Genomic DNA, 23,299 nt, shown 5'->3' on the forward strand with positions numbered 1-23,299 from the left:
ACGCATGTGTGCGCGTGGGGGTGTGCATTGCCACCAAAAGTTAATATAACGCAATGTCATCGACAACGAGACTATCTGCCGAGTTTCAGCTTGATCGATGGTCGGGTAGTAGGTTAATTTCCACTTCCAAGATTTCACTTTATTCATTCAATCAAGAAAATTATCTGAATTTCAACAGATATTTTAAAAACAAAAATATAAGATTATAATAATAAATTTTAATATTTCAAAAATGTAAGAAATTTTTTGATTGCACTGAATTATATATTGTAAAAATTGTTTATACAAATTATGCAACTCTTATCAAATTCATTCCTTACGTAATTCAGGCAGGTACGTAACGTGTTATTGAGTGTATGCTAGTCGCACACGTCATCAGCCGAAATAGCTCAGTTGGGAGAGCGTTAGACTGAAGGTCTAAAGGTCCCTGGTTCGATCCCTGGTTTCGGCATTATCTTTTTATTTTTATTTGATGCAATTTTAATAGTTCTTCATATATCAGATGGATTTTAAAAATAATACGAAAATGGTTCATTTTTTTAGAAAATTTTAAATTAAAAATATTACATTTTCCGGTATGGTGACTTTCATTCATTGTAAAATTTTCAAAAGTATTCATCTTTAAAGGAAATGTATGGATAAATAAGATTTAAAGGGAGAAGGTTCAATCCCTTCTTTCAAAATTTAAAAAAAATAATTGTGTCCGGTGCAATCTAAAAATAAATTTGAGCCTACACTTAAATATTATAACGGTGATTTTATCTGAGGAAGTACCTACTTCAAATTTATGCAAAACATATGAAATTAGTATGAAGATCCAAACGTTCAGTGTCTCAGGTTTAATCCGTTGGTTAATTTTTTGTTTATTCGTTGTTAGGACTAAATACATAATATGTACGCACTAGAAAAATTACGCCCTTTTCTATGATTATTTAAGCAAAACAATATTTTCTTCAATCGAACAAGTTTCAAGGACAGAGTTGGACAGTCAAATAATGCAAGAAAAAATATTATCCCATTGTTTATTTCATGTCTCAAAGTAACTAACTAATTACCATATTCAAAATATAGGTCTGTAAAATAATTAATCAAAAACATTCGGCACGAGATTTTTTTAGGAAAAAAAATACAACCTGCACTGGGTGCAAAATTTAGAAGGTGTTTATTTTTAAGTAAAACGATCTCATAATAAAATTTAGAACCACTCAATTCAGCAGTGGAATTATTTAATCAAGTAATCTTAATGTATTCCACTCTCAGAGGAGTAAGTCATTATTCAACTGAGACGATAACAATTTTCCTTATAGACCATACTAAAAATGTGAAAGGGTAAGTAGGGGTAAGCCCGGACAGCAGGGGTGGATCGGGTAAAGAGGGGAAGCCGGGGGAGGTCGGGACACGATGACAAATGGATGCAAAAGTTAAATTGCGTTACTCCGTTAGGGGAAATGGTGACGAGGCGCGTAACGTGCTTCCGCAGTGTCCCGCTTTGCCCCGAGGTATTTATTTACTCCAAGGAACGAAAGGATTCAAGCATGGTCGGTTTAAAATTAACGTTTGAACGTTTTTTGGAACGATAAAAAAAATATTGTATCGTAAATTAATGCTTTATAATGTATGTAATACAATTACTGTTATTGCACTCTGAGTAGCAGGAAAAACACATCAATAACTGCAACACTTGGTTGATTAGCAAATTACGTGATACTTTACAATTCAAGTGATACGATAGAATTGTGTGACTTACTTCCATAACTACAACTGCATTTTAATCGAACTCTTCTTTACAATAGCTGCATGTATGTTAGCTATGTCATCTTTGGGCTGTCCATGTCAGCTGTGTGGAGGGTCTTTGTAGGTAATAAAGAGGAGAGGAAGTTCTGGAAAGGAAGAGGGTGTGAAGGGTAAGTAGGAATCTGAGGGTCAGTGTGTCCAGGAGTGACGGACGTATGAATCCATCCCACTCCGGTGCAAGGTGATGTTCCGAAAGAGTCCTGCTGAAGAGGTCAAAAAGGTGACCCTCAACCAGTTCTCCCGATCCGGCCCGTCACACAGTTGGTGGGCAGACTTATCAGCCGCCAAGACCAGGACAAACCTCACCTATTAACCCGGGCACCCCTGCTATTTAACCAAACGTGGCGAACCACTTGTTGTGACCTATGGAAGCGGTGTTGGTTATTCAATAAATGGTTCCCGGTTAGCGGTACCCATACCCGCCTCCCAAATTGAACTGTCAAGAATATACCAACTACAGTAGTTATTTAATATTAAAGTAAAAAAATAAATACGTTTTTGCTCTTGAATCGAAGTTTTACACTGAATGTGCGATTTATTAAAATAATTTAACTTAACTCCAAAATTATCACTGTCAAAAATAATGTTGTCATTAAATTAAAGAGTGAAAAGTTAAATGTATATGATTTTATTCAAGTATAGATAGTTAATTAAGTTATATTACCAGACATTTTATTCTTTTTAGATTACAACAAACTCATTAAACAATATTTTCTTCTTTTTCAAGAATTTATTTATTTGAAACAATGATTTTATAATATAAGTAGGTACCTGACATAACTGTGAAAGAAGAATAAAAATATATATTTTAAGTATTTAAAACAATGATTTTATAGTATAAGTATCTGACATAACTGTGAAAGAAGAATAATGTTATATACGTTTTTTTATAATAGCATTAAATTATGAAGTAAGTATTCGAAATATGAAGATATATTTTTAACAATGATGAATGAAATACTATAGCTTTGCTTAAACTATATTTTTTTTATCAAGCCGACTGGTTTTTTCATAGGATAAAATACATAAATACTATCTTAACATGAAAAATATTATAAAATTATGGGTGAAAAAATTATATTAGTGTTGAAGGCGTGAATAGGGATGGGGGAAGAGTGTTTTTTTCTATTTTATCATTTTTTGTTAATTTATTAATTTTCGGGAAATCGACAGTTTACATTTATTTCAGTTTGTACAAAAGTATTATATAGCCAAAATACAACCAATTATGGATTTACTCCTTGCGGCTTTACCTCTACTGAGACAGCATAGTAAGGAATAAGTAAGTTAAATTTGTAAGAAAGATTATGAATTCAAATATTTATATGAAACAAAAGATTATTGAAAACGAAAAATTTACAAAATAAAACATTTATAGACATGGAGAGAGGTTGTAGATTATTGTACAGTCATAGTTCACGGTATAGAATTTTTATTGCAATCTTCAATTTTAGGGACGTGTTTGAATCATCGCAGGAAAATATAAATGAATTATGGTTTGCATTTTATTGAATCAATTGTAATTAGACCGTTAATCATACAATTCGTTAATTATTATTGAAGGTATAATGTTGATGAACATTTGAACTAAGTTAGCAAATAAACATCGTTTTATTTTACTTGACAATATTCTCCCTAAAGCATTGCGCTTGCGACATGTCCCAAGCGAATTTTAACACGCTTATTCTGTGTTCACCCGTTCGGATAAACATTGAAATGTGTCGCCGATGGGACACAGCAGTCCCGCTACGATATGTATTTAGGATATCCTTTATGTGCACTTCATCTTACGAGACTCTCCTGCTCATAAATAATAAATAACGCTGTCCGGGGAAGTAATCCTGAAAATAAAATCCTGTGTATCATATTTTGAATACACCGGCACTGAAAAGGTTTTTTTTATTACTAACAATATTATAGTAGCAGGTTTACATAAACTTTAAATTCAGGTTTGATTCTAAGCAAACAAAAATCAGTTTTAACATGTTTAAATTTTAATGTTAACGCTTCAAATTTCAAACATGCTAAATAAATTTCATATTGGAAAAAAAGTTTGTTAGAGAGTTCTTTGACGTGGATAATTCCTGTAGATGTAATTTATTTATATGTAATTCTTTCCATGTGTAATTTCGTCTCAAGTGTATTTCCGTACAATTGAAATATTGGTACTCAAAATTCATGCCAGTGTTATTTCGACATGTAACAGTACAAAGTACATTAGGTCCGATGTATTTTATAAAATAAATAAATACATGATATTAAATTAATTTTGGTTTTAACATAATATCGTTTATCGATGTGACAGTCATTATCAGCAACATATTGTTGTCAGTGTTAAAAAATAAAACAAAATTTGGCTGGTTGCCAATCTTCTACCTCTAAGTAGAGAAATGATATATATTTTATCAAATCATGTAACTCACCTACTTTTTTAAAATTTCGAATTTTTTGTAAAACAACCGGTTTACGCAAAGCCATACATATCTGAAATATTTTCTAATATTTACACTGGTCTGTCAAATTAAATAAATTATATACCTTACTGACTATCGCCATTATGCTCAAAGTGACAACAAAGAAACTCTATTATTTTTATTCTGTAAGATCAAACCTTGGCCGAAGGAGAGTTTTTTTCACTGAATATTGAGACAAAGATATCGAAAGCTCAGTGTCACAGCTACCTGTGCGGTGCACGCGGTGCTTGGAATTGGTTATTTGATAGAGACGGAAATTTTCTAAGCCACGTGCCTCCGTAAAAAGTGAACACCTGTCTAATCTTGTATTTTTTTGCGTTCTTCTGAGATAGAGAATACTTATATTATTAGACTCACCTCTTCGTGTCGAAATTGTAAATGGACTGCCCTGAATTACTAAGTCTCATCACATTCCATATACCCGAGAGAACACAACAACAATATCAGAACTGAGAAATTTGGATATTTGCTTTAACCAAGTTTGTAACACGTAGCCAATGCCTCCAAACAGGTAGACATTATCACTATTCTGAATCTAGGTATAAAATAGTGTAAAAAATGTTGTATACATTATTATGATCGTAATATTTTTCTATTTAATAACTTTTAAGGCACTTTTCTTTTCACCTTTCTTCTTCTTCAATGTGTTTTTGTATATTACTTTAAATCTTATGCACAACCTATGCAATCCATAATAATAATGGCATTTTTTTTATTGCTTTTCACTCTCATTGAAAATATCGTAAATTGATCACCAACAACACGGAGAAAACGGGTATTTATTAAGGATCTCTTCAAATTATTCGTAATTCATAGACGTCGGAACACGTTTTCATAAAAATCATAATATTTTCTCGTTTCGTCATTATTTATTATCAACGCAAATGCAGGTGCTTTAGCAGGTGTTTCGATATTTGAGAAATTTACTAAAAGTTTATCAGAAAATAGCCTGGAAACCCGTTTCTAACCTGATTTCGAATAATTTAAAGAGATTTTTAATAAATCAGCCAAAGTTATTTTCTACGGTGAGTGAAAATCGAATTCGTAACTATAGAAACCTCGTTCATCAAAAGGATATAGTTATCTGAAATCCGCGTACCACTGCAGTCAAGTGTCCCCAGAGAGAACAACCATAACATATTATATTATAGTACAGCTGGACCAATTCGCAGCTTCCAGCATTGAGTTTAACTCTACACCTTGGATCCCTTCAATGTAAAGCACATAAAAGTTTGATTGCTTAAAAATGGTACGTGGGTACTTCAATTATATTTAACCCTTTCGTTAATGGCGATCCTTGTAATTCGTATTTCTAAGAATATAACCACTCAACACGACTTGGTCTTAATCAACTAATTAAGTTTCAAGGAAGAGATTGTTTGTGGTGGGTCTTACCATGGGCCGCAGCGAGGTGTAATTTCGCCTTATGTTTGAAAAATTGTAACCAGACCATTCATTTTTTTATTATTGTACGCACTGTGGTGTAATTAACTCTCGCCATAATAAGGATGTCACTATATTATGGCTGATAGAAATTAATAGTCTCAAATAAATATTTATTTGTTTTTGGTATCATATGCACTCACGAATGATATAGCCGTGACAAAATTCCAAGATCTGGAAATAATTTAAAATTGTATGTATATCAATGCTTTCAAATGAAAGGAATTCCTACCGATATCAAGAAATTAATTCGCATAGTGAATTTGATTAAAATAATTTCTTCAAACCACCTTTGCATCTCTCTTCCATTTTTATATCGCGCCTTCGTACCTCCTCATTAGTGCTTTGGTAATACACACGGTTTTATTCCATATATGATAATACAGTCGTAAAAAACGTAACATCGAGTTGTGATCAGGGGGGGCTCGTGACTTTTGGGTGTACTAGAGTGCTAATATTACAAAATGGCATTATTGATGTGGATGTAGCCGAAAATGTTTTCTTTTTTTAATGTATGAAGATTTTCAAGAAATCCGTGCGGCGCGAGGCCAAACTGAAATTTCCTTAAAATCTTCAACCAAAATATCGAATTTACTGAAAAAATCAAAAATTATTTTGGATAAAACAACATCAATAATTTTGAATTTTTTATACTTGGCACTCTATCACACTCAAAAGTCACGAGCCGCCACTGGTTGTGATGCTCGTGGTATAGCCGCCCGTGTGCGTCACACTCACTGCGCATAAGGATGCAGCGCCCCTGGTAGTCCTTCTGTATCTACTGCTTTCCAGGGGCAGCTAGGCTGGCAGGAGCGGTTGTCCGCAATCCGCTATCACTCCGACCGCAAGAAAGTTAACAAAGCCGCTCGAAACACGAGTGAAATATTGATTGACTACCGAAGAAAATTAACATTTGAACCTGACGTTTTAGGCTAATTGCGAATGGCGAAGCTGTGGTGGGTTTCGCGCGCTCCAATCGTGGCGAGAATACATTGATAAAGTGATGGTTAGCCCGCCACCGGGCGCAGATTTGTTAAAAGCCGCGCATGACGTCATTTACCGAGAGCGGCCGTCGGGATGTGAAGTTTGGAATTTTCCATACGATTTTATGGGAACAAAATAAAACAAAACAGCAGCTAGTTTTATTGCGCTGTGTTTACACCGCATAGTGAGTTCTAAATTCAGATTTGATTTGGTTTGATTGATTATACACGTATTTTATAAATTTATCTATGAGCATGAACACAATTTTTTCTTCTAATTCTTAAATTAACCGTATTCAAGCGAACGCACGGTAGATATCTAAGAATTTACATAAAATGCTGTGATTTAAATAAAAAAGATATTTGTGAAACATAAATTATAATAAATATACTTTCTTTATGGATTTTTACAGAAGGCTTGCTGGTGTTACTTTGCATTTCCTTCCATAAATGAGAAAGAGACAAAAACCGACACAAAACATAAAACACGCGCACACCTCAGCACAGATTTTACCAGCGAGGTGGCCACACAGGTAGGTACCAACTATAGAAACAAGTAGGTACCAACTATAAAAAGATTTAGTATGCATGCCAAAAATAGTGTCGTGCAAGGGCCAGTATTTCAGATTAAATTTGTTCATAAAGTCTCGCACATCGTCATTTGAGGATACTGGGTTATAGAAAGGTAATGTTATTCTCAGAGAGTTTGAAAAATATGATACCTTGTATGAAGTCATAAGAGCTTTGACTATTTTACATCAAATGCAACAAAGGCTATTTTTGAGTTTCAATCACGCGCGATGTCACGTACAACAAGAGTACTACGAACAGCTGTCACATGACAACCCAGCTCGATGAAAAATATTATACAATTTGCTTTGTCAGATATCATTCGAGTAATAAAAAAGCTTCATTCGAATAATTGAAACGCGACAAACCATTTCTAACTAACAATGAGGAACTGCAGTCCATTAAAAAATTGAGACCGGACAAATCATCGAAATGATAATTCATCACATCTTTAAAAAGTTATATAAGGTCATGGAAAGTGATGAAACAAAAACTTTATTAACTGGGTTAAGTAGGTTAGGTTAGGTTTAAATTTTTTTTTCATCGTTATTAATGATTTTATATCACTTTTTAAAGGTGTTTGAATTGTCGATATGTTGATTTATCATGGAACCGTTTTTTTCTATTAAAAGACGAAGCCAACACATAAAATAGTTTACTGTACAACGGAATATATTATTATAATGCGTTGCCGGAAACCACAAAGTCTGCACCGATTGATTCAAGCAAGATTGTAGGAGCCATATTAAAAAAAATAAGTGCACTAAATAATGAACATGTTATAAAACATGTACGTAGATAGTGATAAATTAGTCATTTGTAAACTTTTATTTAGATATGGCTAAAATAAAAATAATTTATAAATTACACTTTAATGTAAATCGTTATTGTACGAGACAATATACTGTCCGTACAATAACTGTAGATACGAAGGTGGCTGGGTACACTTGTAAGCGTTTTCAGTCTTGGTAGATGTTGTAGAGGTTTTGTGGTGGAGTTTAAAGGCACGATCAGAGAGGAATTTATTTCCAGATCTGAGCTGACGAAAAGAATTTATTACTGGCAAAAACTGAATTTACTACTGAATAAAACACTTGAAAATATTTCTTGAGACTTTGGAGACTTGGAGATGGTTTTTCAGGAGAGAGGATTCCCTCTCAGAGGTAGCTGTTGAACTGACTTTGTATGGAATTCGGTTCTCTATTTATAGAACGTTTTCAAATCGAACCCTCTCGGAGGCGTTCTATCCTCTTTCGTGAGGAGTAAAGGGGTTAGGTATTTTTCCTCTCTGCAATTATCTAGTTGAGAGGAAAGTTATATTTTAATATGATACCTTTAACCAAGTCAGTTCAATCTACCAAAACCATCTCCCGCAGTCCCGTTTATTTATTTTATAAATAATTATACAAATTTTCATATTGGGTTTGAAGATAAATATCTTTGTTTTGAACATTTCCCAAAGGGTAACAAATATAGTTAGATATAATTATTCATGTTATTGTATTAGTATATAATCATTTCTTGATGTTGGTATTTATTTCGTAGTTATATCTTGCATCTTTTTCCCGTAAATCCAGTCTGATGATATCACAATTAATCACATTTGAATCTGTTATCAGTGTTTGATAAGAAAGTCAAGGTGATATGCTGGGCTGTGATTGGTTGGAGACGGCAGCCATCATGGAATTCCATCCGGGGAGTAGTGGAGGGGGGTCCTACGTAAATACTGAGTAGCCTTCCTAGCCGTGGTCACTTCGTGGGTTGGTGTGTACGAGGGAGGTGCTGGATGATTATTTTCAGATGTGTTTCAGGTTCTGCTATTATATTGCTATGTAATTATCTTGATTAATCACATATAATACATCATTTGATTGAGTTATTTTGATGTAAAGATTTCCAAATGTGTCGGCGACACGGTATCAAGCGGTTTCGGGGTTGAAGTGTTTTTGTGATTTTGGCGTAAAGATATAGGATATATTGGATAGATAGATTGATGGAAAAAGTGGTTTGTGACACAACCACAGAATCGTTTTTGTCTGGCTTGTGTACTCAGCCAGGCCCCGCTACTTTTGCCGGCCGGAGGAATCCCGCCGGCCCACTGAGCAGGCGCTCGCGCCCCCCAACTGCCTTTCTCAAGGCAACACTTCTTCACGCAAAGTATTACTCAACATAAAAATCCACGCTGGCCCCTACAAACCGCCCGCAAGCACCCGAGACGTGCTCTCTTTTTAAGAGGAGACACAGACTTCCGCATGTCAAGATGTTCCCGACGAGGATGCTACCTGAAGACCACGAGGACTCCCCGGTCGTGGTACCGCCCGGCGCTCATCAAATCGCGCTGCGTAAGAAGACCGGGACCGTGCGCTATACGGTCCCCGCACCACAGCCCCGCCCCGAGGACCCAAGGACCCGGAGACCATCCACCACCACGGCTTCCACGACGCCCGACGCCACCGAGATGACGGAGCCCGCAGCAGGCCCCTCTTGGGCAGCAGGACCCAGTCCTGCCCCCACGCGCCCCCCGATAGGCCCAGCGTCGGCATACGTGGCGCCCCCGAGACCGCAGCAGCCGATGGAGACGGCTGCCCCCCAGGATGGAGGCTGGACGAGGCCGTCCAACCCCGTGAAGAGGCCCATGTCCCCACGGGGACCACAACCGCTCCAGTGTGGCAACCGATTTGATGAGTTGCCCGAGGTAAGCGAAGGCGCCGGCGCGCCGCGTATAAAGCGTGCCAATACTAATAATAATTTCTCTCCCGCAGGTACCGGCAGGAGAGACCGCGTTCCCCCGGTCGTGATGACCCTGGGGAACATGACACACGCGCAGATCACAGCTGCGGTGCAAGGACATCTGGGGGCTGGTAAGCATTTTACTTTCAGGTATAACAGGGGCGGCACGGCCAACATCTTCGTGCGCACGATGGAGGACCATCGCGCCCTCACCAATGGACTGCGGGCGGAGGCTCGCGGCTTCCATACATTCACGGCCGAAGCAGAAAAGATGAAAAAGGCCGTCATCAAGGGCCTGCCGCTCGTCGAAGTGGAAGACATCGCGGCGGATCTGGAGTCGCAGGGATTCCCAGCTGTGAAGGTGGTCAAGATGACAGCCTCAATCGAGTATCCCTTATACTTAGCACACTTCAACAAGGAAGTTAACATGGGACAGCTGCGCGCGGCCGTCAAATACCTGTGCCACTGCCGCATTCGCCTCCAGAAGCACAGGAGCAACCATTTACAGCACGGCACCCAGTGCTACAGGTGCCAAGACTTCGGGCATGGGTCCCGAAACTGCTCGCACACAGCAAGGTGCGTAAAATGCTTACTGGAGCATGCTTCGGCAGAATGCCCCAAGAAGACGAGAGATGAGCCCGCCGCATGCTGCAACTGCTCAGGCCCGCATCCCGCCAACTACAGAGGCTGCCCCAAGCGGGTAGCATACGTCGCCTCAATACAGCAGCGACCTGCCAGAAGGGCCCAACGACCGCCGGCAGAACAGAACCCGAGCAGGCCACCTCCTCAGCCGAGGACGGATGGACGCACATGGGCCAACGTAGCCGGAGGCACCGCCCCCGCCCAAGAGCAGCGCGAGACCGCGCCGCCCCCACAACCCCGCCCACAGCAGGAGCCCGTGCGCGCGTCCACCTCTTCTGAAGATAACCTGGACTTGATGGCCCTACTCCAAGGCCTCCTGAGGATGCGATCACAGCTCGCCCGCTGCGCAACAAGAGCAGACAAGCTCGTCATCCTGATTGAGCTCCTAGACACCCTCGATGCCTAATACCGAGACGGTGAAAGTCCTCGTATGGAACGCATTTAGCGTGCGCAACAAGACAGACGAACTGCTCGCTTTGGCAAATGAATTACACACCGACATTATTCTCCTATCAGAATCTCACTTGAATCCAAGCGTACCGCTGAGAGTGCAAGGTTTCGAGATTTATCGTGACGATCGACAAGGAAGATCAGGCGGAGGAACCGCAATATTCGTTCGGCAATCTATGACGTCCACAAGAATACCTACTCCGAAGTTGAAGCACGCTGAAGCCACGATTATCGAAGTCACCATAGAGGGTAGAGCGCATACCATCATCTCCGTATACTGCACCCAAAGTAACCTAGTGAGAGAAGATCTCAATAAATTGCTCAATCTGGGACCGATTGTTGTGATGGGAGGTGACTTGAACGCCAAACACAACTATTGGAATAACTACAGAGGAAATGCGAACGGAAATACGCTCTTTACACACATGCAGACAAATACCTATTCGATAATGGCGCCCGACAGACCTACGTACTACTCGCAACGATCTAGATATCCGAGTACACTGGACATAGTACTCGAGAAAAATGTCAAGACAATATCTCCACTGCGCACACTAGACGAACTGTCTTCGGACCACCTGCCCGTGAGCTTTACTATAGGCGGCACAACTTCAAGGACCCCCAGAAAACAGCGCAATTACAAGGATGCGAACTGGGAAGGATTCAAAAAAGAAGTCAACGAACGAATTCATCTCACTTCGGGAACTCTGCGCACGCCACAAGAAATCGACGCAGCTACAAGCACTCTCACAGAGATTCTTCAAACAGCACAAGATACACACATTCCTCTCAAAGAAATACACCCATACACGATCAAGCTTCCCGAGTACGTTCTATCGCTCATCAAGGAGAAAAATCGCCTGCGACGCATGTTTCACCGCACACGCGACGAATATTTCAAGACAGCGTATAACTGCCTGCAGAGGGAAATCAAGACCGAAATCGCAGAACTCAAGCGCGAACTTTGGGACAAAAAAGTCGCATCACTCACGCCGAAGGATAATTCCCTATGGAAAATGGCAAGCGCGCTGCGACATAAAGACTTCACCATCCCCCCGCTACAGAAATTGAACGGCCCCGGGACGGCGCTTTCGCTACAAGAAAAAGCTGAAACACTCGCCGACGGGTTCGAGAGAGCCTACGCCGCTACAGACGGCCTTTCCGACCCGGCTACAGACCGGATCGTAGAAGACTCTCTACGAGACTTGAGGGAAGCAGAGCAAACAAACGCTGAAGATATTCACTTTGCTACGCCAAGCGAGATTGCAGTCACAATCAGGCGATTGAGAACAAACAAGGCGCCGGGAAGCGATCAAATTCATAACATTTTACTCAAACATCTCCCTCAAAAAGCCATCATCTACACAACAAAATTGTTCAATGCCTGCCTCATGACCGGGCATTTCCCCCAGATTTGGAAATCGGCGACCGTGCTGCCTTTCGCAAAGCCGAATAAAGATAGAACGCAGCCGACAAGTTACCGGCCGATTAGCCTATTATCTACGCTGAGCAAGGTATTTGAACAAATTATACTCAACAGGCTTGTACCACACCACGACGACAACAAAACGTTGCCAGACGAGCAGTTCGGCTTCAGAAAGAGGCACTCCACGACCCATCAACTCACCAGAGTAGCGGAATTTATCGCAAGAAAATTTAACGAACATCGCTTCACCGCCGCTGCGCTCATCGACCTAGAGAAGGCATTCGACACAGTATGGATTGACGGGCTCGTGCATAAACTGCACCGCACTAACACGCCCATATACCTAACGAGACTGATACAGGAATACCTAAAGAATAGATCGTTCAGAGTGTTCATAAGGAACGTGCTATCTTCAATGCGTGAGATTCCAAAAGGCGTGCCGCAAGGAAGTTTACTTGGACCATTTCTCTTCATTCTGTTTACCTTCGACATCCCCCGAGACGAGAGATGCAATCTGTCTATCTACGCTGATGACGTCAAACTATACGTTTCCTCGCTGAAAGCGAATATGGCCGCTATTTACCTACAGAGGGCGCTCGATGCGCTCGTAGAATACTACAAAAAATGGCGCCTGAAACCGAACGAGGCGAAAACTGAAGCCATCATGTTCACGAGAAAACGTGTAAACAGAACACCTGACTTTAACATCGAAATGGGAGGACACAGCATAGAATGGAAAGATGAAGTGACATATCTGGGCCTGACCATGGACTCCCGCCTCAACTGGAAATCTCACCAAGCGAAGATACACACGCGCACGCGACAAGCGATCGGCATGATGAAGCCAATTTTCAATAGACGGAGTCCGCTACTTCCCAAAACCAAACTCCTCGTCTACTACTCGCTCATTCGTCCAGTACTCTCTTATGCGATTCCCGTATGGAGCAGCATCTCACACTCAGACCACAAGAATCTACAGACACTTCAAAATCTCTGCATTAAAATCACATACAACACAAGACTCAGAACAAACTTGAAGAGATTACACGAACGAGAACAAATTCCAACTCTATACGAATTCACACACAGACTGACTGAACGCTTTTACAAATCACTCACACTTAGTAAAAATCAACTTATACGAGACATAGGACAATACAATGCTCCGAGCGACTTGACATTCAGATACACACATAGACTACCGAAACACATCCTCATGGACCATGACCACATATGGCACATACCAGAATTAGACGCGGACGAATAGCGAGCAGTAGGTATTTCCTGAACTCCCGACTCCCTTCCTAAATATATAACGTTTATATATCTATTTATATATTTATATAATATTTTATAATTTGTATGTATATGTATGTTTATTTTCTATCTTCCCATAAGTATATATTTACATAAAAACAGACACACACACACACATCTCAAAAATGCAGGACATCATATACCGATGTTACTGAAGGCCGCAAACGTTTCAAGTTGACGTTCGGCCGCTCCTTCCTGGGTAAGGTTTTCTGCGATTTTCCTTACTCCCAACGGCAAATGCGGAAGGATTCCAACAAAAGGGCGCAGCCAAAATTTCCTCCCCCTATTCCCAACACAACACAAACAGACACGTATGTAGTATATGGCCGCTGTAGGTCGCTGCTGGTGCTGATGCTGGATGATGATACATGCAATTTTAGTAGGGTTTTTAGGTAACAAATTTTTTCCCTACCGAGAAAATACAAGGCCTCTAAGTCTATAAAAGCCAGGTAATATTTGAATAAACCCATATGAGGTAAAAATTGTGAGGCGCATAATGACGCCGTTCTATTTGTATAAAGAACATTAACTTTAAATTCAGTAAATTTAAATGATTCACCACTTCATGGAATATAAGAATCTAGAAAATAAAAAAAATAAAATATTTTGGCGTAAATATGAATTCTCTTGAAATATTCTGGAGGTCTGGATACGTATGATACAATTAAAGTTTTTTAATAATATTTAATGTGTTTTTATTTTGGTTTAAAAATTATTTCATTTCTTACTACACAAGAATTTATTTCGGAGAGTATTTCGAAATCCCACGATAATTATCTTTTTTTTTAATAGTTTCAGATCATTTTCAATATCTTTACCCACGATCTTTTATCAAAGTAATTTTGTCATTTTAAAGGCACGACTTACAATATTTCAAGGCAGAAAGTTCGTGACGTGGAGGAGTTTGCCCAGTTTGCCGAAGATAGAAAGGCTTCAGGAAATGTATATTATTACTTTACGTATATTTGAACATGAAAAGCTCAGTGTAAGTGAAGAAAAACAGATAAAAAGTATTTGTACAGGTAAGTTACTTTAACCTTCAAATGTATATTTTTCTGATAACTTGTAAATACTCTGGGTTCATGACCAAAAATGCGCATAAATTAATAATTTTGAATTTGTATAAAAGGTTATTTATATTTATACGTCTTATAAAAAATATAAAATAGTTAGAGAGTTTTGACCGTCTCGCTTGTATGAAACTAAATACCGTGCGATGTATTTCGTATGGGAGTTAGACGTTTTTTTATAATAACAGAACAGTAAATAAAATGTTGGTATCTCGTCATTATATTATATGTCATTACAATCTACCGGTATTTAAAAACCTGCATTAAAATAATTTCATCGGTGTAAATGAGAATGTAAGCAAATGAGGCAGGTTTCCTCAGCATATAATGTTCTAAAATAATCACAAGACATGAAGAGATTTTAAAATTCCCCACCAAACCCCCACAAATCTTACCTCCAAAATGAAACAAAATTCTATTGAAATAAGTATTTATTTATTATCCAGTCATTTTTGGATTCTCTCTTTTTAGAAAAGTAGAGCGTTCTCACAATTATTGTAACTATTATTTTTCAATATGGTTGGATAATCTGCACACATCCCTGCATTTTCCTCACAAAAATGTTTTCCCCGGAAAAAAACCCAATTCTTGAAGATCTTAGAAATTCCTAGCAATTTTCCCAATTCTCCATGTATTGGCAACTCTGGTGTGGATGTTGTAGACCATAGATATATTACTCACCTAGACTTGTTCTAATGAATAATCAGTTCTAGTCGTACCAACCAAATGGTGTGTTTCAATGAGATTAGATGCGTTTTATTCTCTTTTAATTGACGATTTATAAATTCTACGTATAATAACACACAATAAAACTTTTTTATTTTTTATTTAGTAAAAGATTATACATTTATACATAAGAAATGTTTTGACTGTCCAACTAAGAGGATTCCAGTTTTAGGACAGTCAAATTAGGATGAGTATTAACATTTTGATAAGTTGTTTGATAAGTATAGTATTAAAATAATAATGAAATAATAGGTATATGTACTTTTAACTGGTGCCTAAGCCTACTAACATATTTTGTATAAATATGAATAACAAAGAGAAGAAATAGAATAAAATAAAATATCCAATTAAACATAAGATTAACTGCTGCTTGGGTAGCATTCTAATTTAAAAGTAATAGGTAGGTAAATATATACACATAATGATAAAGATTAAAACATATATATATACATATAACTTATATATTTAGAATCGGCGTTTGTTGATCTATATGAATAAATATTTTTAAGCCATAATGTTTTTTTACTGGAGTTTATTATTGCGAAATTTCTCCGCAGAGGTAGGCTGAGAGAATGACCCACCACACATGTATTTCATCGCACACACTTCTTGCAATATTTTCCTTTCTTCTTTCACAAGAGTTTTGCTATGATCTGACTCGAAGTATTTGATTTTATTGATAGTGACTTGCCTTTACCAGGCATCCCCTGTATCTTCTATAATTCAATTGTAAATCGTCATGAGATGTCATTGTAAGCAGTTCAATATTTTGGACGCACAGTTTATGCACACGCCGCGTTGGCGCTTTAACTTTAAGTTTGAATCCTTCCAAGGCTAATTAATTATTACAACTCTATTTTAGTTTCGTGTTTTTCTCGTGCCTTTTACCTAATTGCCTGCAATAAAATCCAACTACGATGTTTAAATTGTAGCCTAAGACCATCTGATGAGAAATATGTTGAGGCTAAAGAATTGCTTGACCTTTTTATTGATGTTTTGTGCAAATTCTCGCGGGAGAGGCGCGAGGGCTTCGCCTGAATGAAAGCAAATGAATCTCGAGCTTGTACTAAACGCCCCTAGTAAATTAAATTAGAAGGTTCCGGGGCTTTTCGCATTTAAATAAATATACGAACCCAGTCACGTGGCTTTTTATTGCATGATTTGACCTACATACATCTTTAAATAGGTAACAATATGATCATTATCTTAAAAAAAAATTATAAATAAACTGATATACACTAACGGCGGGTTGTTTCACAGAATTTGAACAATTCATCCAATTTAATGTCATTTTCAAGTTCTGTGAAAATTTTATTCAAGTTCTGTTTAATATCATTATAAGCCAGATTGATTCACAAAACTGTTATAAAAACAGATCGTGAATAGAACTAACACAGAAATTGAAGACGATTGCGATTGTTCAAATTCTGTGAAACAAACCATCCTTAAAATGTGTATTAAAATATTATCATCAATATAATCTACAGATCTATACAAATATAAAATATATTTTTAATCATTAATGTATTTATATTTAGATGATACATGAAACGAAAAAATAGGTTCCACTTTATTACCTACAATTGACCTCTAACCCTCCCAACGCTCTACTGCTATTTAATTATCGAATCCGGTCTATGCGCACCGCTTTTCGCGTTGGAATGGTGGAACAACGACGAGATATTAGTACGCAATAGCGCCTCTAATTGTATTGTTCAGTGGATAGTATTCATATTACCGTAAAACTATTGTTTAATAACAATGTATCCCTCTCATGCGCTGTATAAATAATGTTTCCAAAGATGATTTTCACATATTCTATGCATCATTGATAAACTAACAAAAACGGAAAGTGTAGATAATTTATTAGAAGGTAGTTCTGATTTGAGATGTAGTCATAATTATTACATTCTAGATTTAAAAAAAATATTTTTCATTCCTTCTTTCTTTTATAATTTACTTTTATTTATAGAAATGACGTTACGAAGGTGTAAGTATGATTGAGATAACCCATGATTCATTAATTAATCATTTGTTGTTTAGGTTTTTTAGGACGTCAATATAAGATTATACTGTATATTAATATTTCAAAAAAAGAATATTACATAACGTTTTTTTTTATAGCGACCATGCATACAATAATACACGGAGAAAACTCGATGATAAAAAATATTTCTAATTTATTAAGAATCTCTTCAAATTATTCGTTATCCGGTTAAAAACGAGATGGCATATCCTTAATGAATGAGTTGATAGGTTTCCAGATAAACTAATTAACAATGAATTGTAACGATATCGGGACACGTTTCAAAAATATGATAACATTTTCGTATTTCGTCATTATATATTATTAAGACAAACGCAGGTGCATGAACACGGTTTTCGATATTATTAAGTATTTACTGCGGTTTGCAGTCCCGTTTTTAACCGTATTACCAATAATTTAAACAAAAAACAAAAAAGTAAACCACATTGAAGATGTAGAGGCCCTCAAGCTCAAATATCCGGAAGCTAGAATGCTGCTAATCGGCGACTACAATACTCCCAATATAGACTGGATTACCCATAGTGATAACTCAACAACTCATTTTAATACATCTGCTAATGCTCGTGAAATTATAAATATGTCAAATTTCCTAGGTCTTAAACAAATTAATAACGTATACAATTCTAATCACCACTTACTAGATCTTGCATTTAGTAGCGATCCTTCAGTAGAATTATGTAAATCCATAGACCCCCTTCTTCCCGAAGATTCCCACCATCCTCCCTTAAACATCACCATTACTAACAACTTCCTAAACATTTACTCTAATAGTGTTCCTAAATATTCATACAATTTTGCAAGGGCAAATTATCCACTGATAACAAAATACTTAGAAAGTACAGACTGGTCCTTTTTAGACAAAAACACAAATGTTAACCAAAATCTTGAATCTTTTTACTCCATCATCAACACGGCTATTGAAAAATATGTTCCCTTAATTCAATTCAAACCATCAAAGTTCCCCAAATGGTTTAATAATGACTTAAAACACTTAATAATTAACAAAAAAATCTGGCACAAAAATTTCAAAGAGAGCAACTCTATCTCAGACTACAAAATATTTCATAAATATAGAACTGACTGTAAAAAGCTCTCCAAAAAATTATATCAAACATACATACTCAACACAGAAAAGTCTATTCCTTCAAATACCAAAAACTTTTTTACACATGTAAACTCACTAAGAAAAAACAAACCTAGCCTACCAACATACATGTATTTCGAAGGGAAAAGTAGTAGTGATACCCAAATGTTCAACTTCCACCCTTTCATCCAAAGGAATCCGTCCACATTCCCGCTTTACATATAAATGTTCCTGATGTTATACGCAAAATAAAAACACTCGACTTAAAGAAAAATGCGGGTCCTGACAAAATTAGTCCTGCCTTTCTAATTAACTGTGCATCAATAATAGCCAATCCACTATGTCATATATTTAACCAATCATTAAATTCTGGCTGCTTCCCCGACCTATGGAAAAATTGCTATCTAACACCTGTATTTAAAAAAGGCGATATTCATGATGTCACTAATTACCGACCCATTTGCATGCTCTCAACTATCCCCAAACTGTTTGAAAAACTTATCCTCGATAAAATCTCCATACATATTAACAACATCATTGTAACTAATCAACATGGATTTATGCCAGGCAGATCCACACTAACAAATCTCTCCTTATATGAAAATTTTATAGCATGTTCACTCGAAAACAAAACCCAAGTCGACTCAATATATACAGACTTTGTAAAAGCGTTTGACAAAGTTAACCACAAAATTCTTCTCTATAAACTTAGTCAAATCGGAATTGAGGGTAAACTATTGGAATGGTTAAATAGCTACTTAACAAATAGATATCTTTAAGTAAAAAATAATTCTAACCTTTCACACAAATTCATAGCTACTAGCGGTGTACCCCAAGGGTCACATTTAGGCCCAATACTGTTTCTCCTTTTCATAAACGATATTGTTACTGTATTTGATAAAAATGTTGAAGTGCTACTTTTTGCCGATGACCTTAAACTATTTAAAATTATAAAAACAATAACTGACTGTATTCACATTCAAATAAATTTAAATAAACTTCAAGATTGGTGCAAAACTAACAAACTCTATCTCAATATTAGTAAATGCCATATTATAAGATTTTTCAGAACAAAACAACCCCTTAACTATCAATACAAAATTAACAATGTTTCTCTCGCCTCTGTAAGTGAAATTAACGATCTCGGCATTATTTTCGATTCAAAATTTAACTTTCTTTCACATGTAGAAACAGTCACCAACAAAGGATTAAAAATGCTCGGCTTCATTCTCCGAAATGGCAGAGACTTTAAAAATATTTCAACACTAAAAATCTTATATTCCTCACTTGTTCGAAGTCAAATCGAATATAATTCTCCTATTTGGTGTCCTTACTTTAAAATCCACTCCGATTCTATTGAAAAAATTCAGCATAAATTCCTAAGATACATTAACTATAAACTCGGTCTACCTATAGAATCAATAAATTACAATCACTTGATGAAAGAATTAAACTTACTTAAACTCTCAGATAGAAGACTTATTTCCGATTTGACTTTTATTTTTAAAATTGTCAATGGTATTATAGACAGCCCTGATATATTAAGCCTAATTACCTTCCATATACCCACTAGAACCACTCGATCCAAAATTCTTTTTAATTTCAATAACAATATCAGGACTGAATCATTTAGAAACTCGCTTATACCTAGATTGCATGCAGTTGGCAATGCTTTCTCAGAAGTAGTAGATGTGTTCAACTGCACGGAATATAGTTATAAGAAGGCTATAATAACATACCTCTGTCGTAATTATCAATGTTATTAGGCATAATACCATTCTATTCATAAGTTATCACAGAACCTAAACTATGCACTTACATCAGATATCATTGAAGGTACACCCACCCTGTCCCACCCCGGTATAGGTGACTTATGGTCACCCCTTCGGAGCTCTCGCATGAATCTAATTTTTTTGAATAAACGGCTCTACAATTTATATAAATGAAGCTAGGCCTTCAATGTCCCCGCATACGGTGTTATGAAGCGGTATGCAAGCGCTTACAAGTACTAAACTAAGGACAACACAGAAAAATAAACAACAAAACAATCAAGTTCAAGTGTCAGGCAGATAGTTGGTGGAGGGGACCCACACTCCAGTACCTGTAAACACATAAAAGTAAAGAAAACAATAGAGTGACGGGGGAGTTTCGCCGAACCACGACTGGCAGTCCTGTTGAGAAATTGGTGGTGGTTGGGGCGACTGGTGCAGGTCAGGACTTCCACACCCCTTAGCCGACCACCCGGTGGTGCCCTGAAGATAAGTATTGGAAAAAGAGGGATAAAACCCTAAAGAACCTAGGGGAAAGAAGCGTCAGGAGGTCGGAGGCAGGGTGGAGGTTACCCCAGCCCGCACAGTCACCCCTCTGACCACCAACGCTCATCAGGGGTGGCGCAGGTGATTGGCGGAGTCCCCCGGTAAGAAAGAATAATAAGAAGCTCCAGTCGTGCATGCGGGGACGAGGCCCGTTATCCAACCCCTAATGGGGAAAATAAACAAAACAAAACAGACAACGGAGTTCAGTTCTCGCCTGTAAACTCGTTGCTGTTACTAAAAAAAAAAGAAAAGAAAACCGGAAAAAATACATGCAAAAAGAAGAGAAAATAAGAGGAAAAATGAAAAACAATAATCAATCCAAAAAGTGCCACATAAGGGCAACGGTAAATAAGTAAAAACAAAAGTAAAGGTGTAAAAATAAGATCTGCATGGTCTGTAGAGAGGACAGTAAGTATTGAATAAGAATAAGAAGTAAGAGAGATAATTAGTAAACACAAATATATAAGAGTGCTTACAGTGTCTGTAAAAAGAAAAACAGTGTGTTATCCTTAGACAGGGAAAAAGAAACATATGAAAAGAAAACAGAAAATAAGAATTAAAAGTACAAGACATGTTAATAAAAAAAAAAACAAAAAACAAAATATAAACGAATGGAAATCATCTGCAACAGCTGGTACAGTAAGAAAAAGAAATAAGATAAGAATAGTAAAATAAGAAAAACAGAATAGCATATACAATAATGAAAGAGTTGTAAAAGAATAAGTCATGGAGCAGGAGCAGTACACCGGGGGTTCCCAATTATTACACTAGTCAACGACTCTAAGCACAGGCCATCTCTCAACCCAGATCCTAGTAAACTTCCTCAAACATTCGAAATTCACACTGTTAGAAACAAGATCGGTGTTCCACACCGGTCTAATGGGGACATTCAGACCTTCTATCATTTCGTCTCTGGCATCCTTCAAAATCTCACAGTGCCACAGAATGTGCTCGGCCGACTGGTAATTATTGCCACAAGCGCAATTGGGGTGGGTGGACAGGGCAAGGCTGTGAAGCCTTCCCCTGAATTCCCCATGTCCTGAAAGGAGCTGCGTAACGTGATGGTCCAGTTTGAGGAAGGCCCCTTCCATTCTGAGTTTAACTGAAGGGAAGAAGGAGAAGGTCCATCTTCCCTTGCTCGACCTATCCCAACGGACCTGCCACTCTTTGAGCGACAGGTCCCTCATCGTTCGGAGCAGTCCTGGGAGAGTTCCTGGTCCACCCGGTGTCAGAACGACACCAAGATGGTTTGCCGGGGATCCTCGGATTAATCGCTGCTTCGCTAACACTTCCCTAATCTCTAGATCAATTGGTAGTACACCAGCCAAAATTGGCAAAGCGTCCGAGGCGACGGTTCGATATTTCATTTCGTTTATATTCAGATATCAGACAGAAGTGTGTTATCTAATAATTTTATATACTTAATCAAAACTATAATTTTTCCCAAAATTGTTATGAGATGTCTTACTGACAGCCCTGATTCAATAGAGCTAACTCTTAGTTCTCAGCAAATTCAACCAAATTCAATATTGAAGGTAACAATAACCTCAATACTAAACTACTGTACAGATTGAAAATAAAAATGCTAATGTACCTATGTATACCAGATTTTATTTTTGTTTAATTTTCAACATAATTTCTCAGTAATTATTCTGTTTAACATAATACTGTTTCGCTCCTGTGAACCACTGTAAACATAAATCATGTATATTGTAAAAGCCTTTTACGGCGTCTAAATAAATAAATAAATAAATTTAAAGAGATTTTTAATAAATCAGCAATGCTCATTTTTCTTATCTTATTATAAGAGAACCGTAAAGCATCCACAAACAAATGAAAAAATAATTCGTTTGTAAAATAACTAAAAAAAATCAGTAACTAAAAATCTATTCCTACATATTTATGAAATTACTGAGAGAAGATATACCTAGTAATTCATAATAAATCACATACAAGACAAATGCTAGTGTCAAATGTTTGCAGTGTCACTGCGAACTCATGCTATCACAAACTCACATATCTAATATGAACTAATAAGTGTTTTGTTCCTAATACTTGATCTTCATTGTTGTTACTATTTAAATTTATATTTTTATTTCGATTACTGTATAATAATGACAAGCCATTTAATAAATAAAGATTCGAAATTTTAAAATTGGAAATTCATATGTCATACGGCACATATCCTGGTCTAGTATTGTGTAATTTCTATCACCTAAGAAATTCTA

At 37.2% G+C, this 23,299-nt stretch overlaps 1 non-coding gene across 1 annotated transcript; it reads left to right on the forward strand.

Moving 5' to 3' along the window:
• Positions 1 to 378: 378 nt before the first annotated feature.
• On the forward strand, positions 379 to 451 carry TRNAF-GAA (transfer RNA phenylalanine (anticodon GAA)). Its single transcript has one exon. It is a non-coding gene; the product is annotated as a tRNA-Phe (tRNA).
• Positions 452 to 23,299: the final 22,848 nt, after the last annotated feature.

This window comes from Hesperophylax consimilis, chromosome 6 (assembly GCF_061612785.1).
Source record: "Hesperophylax consimilis isolate HC1 chromosome 6, BYU_Hcon_1.0, whole genome shotgun sequence".
Lineage (NCBI taxonomy): Eukaryota > Metazoa > Arthropoda > Insecta > Trichoptera > Limnephilidae > Hesperophylax > Hesperophylax consimilis.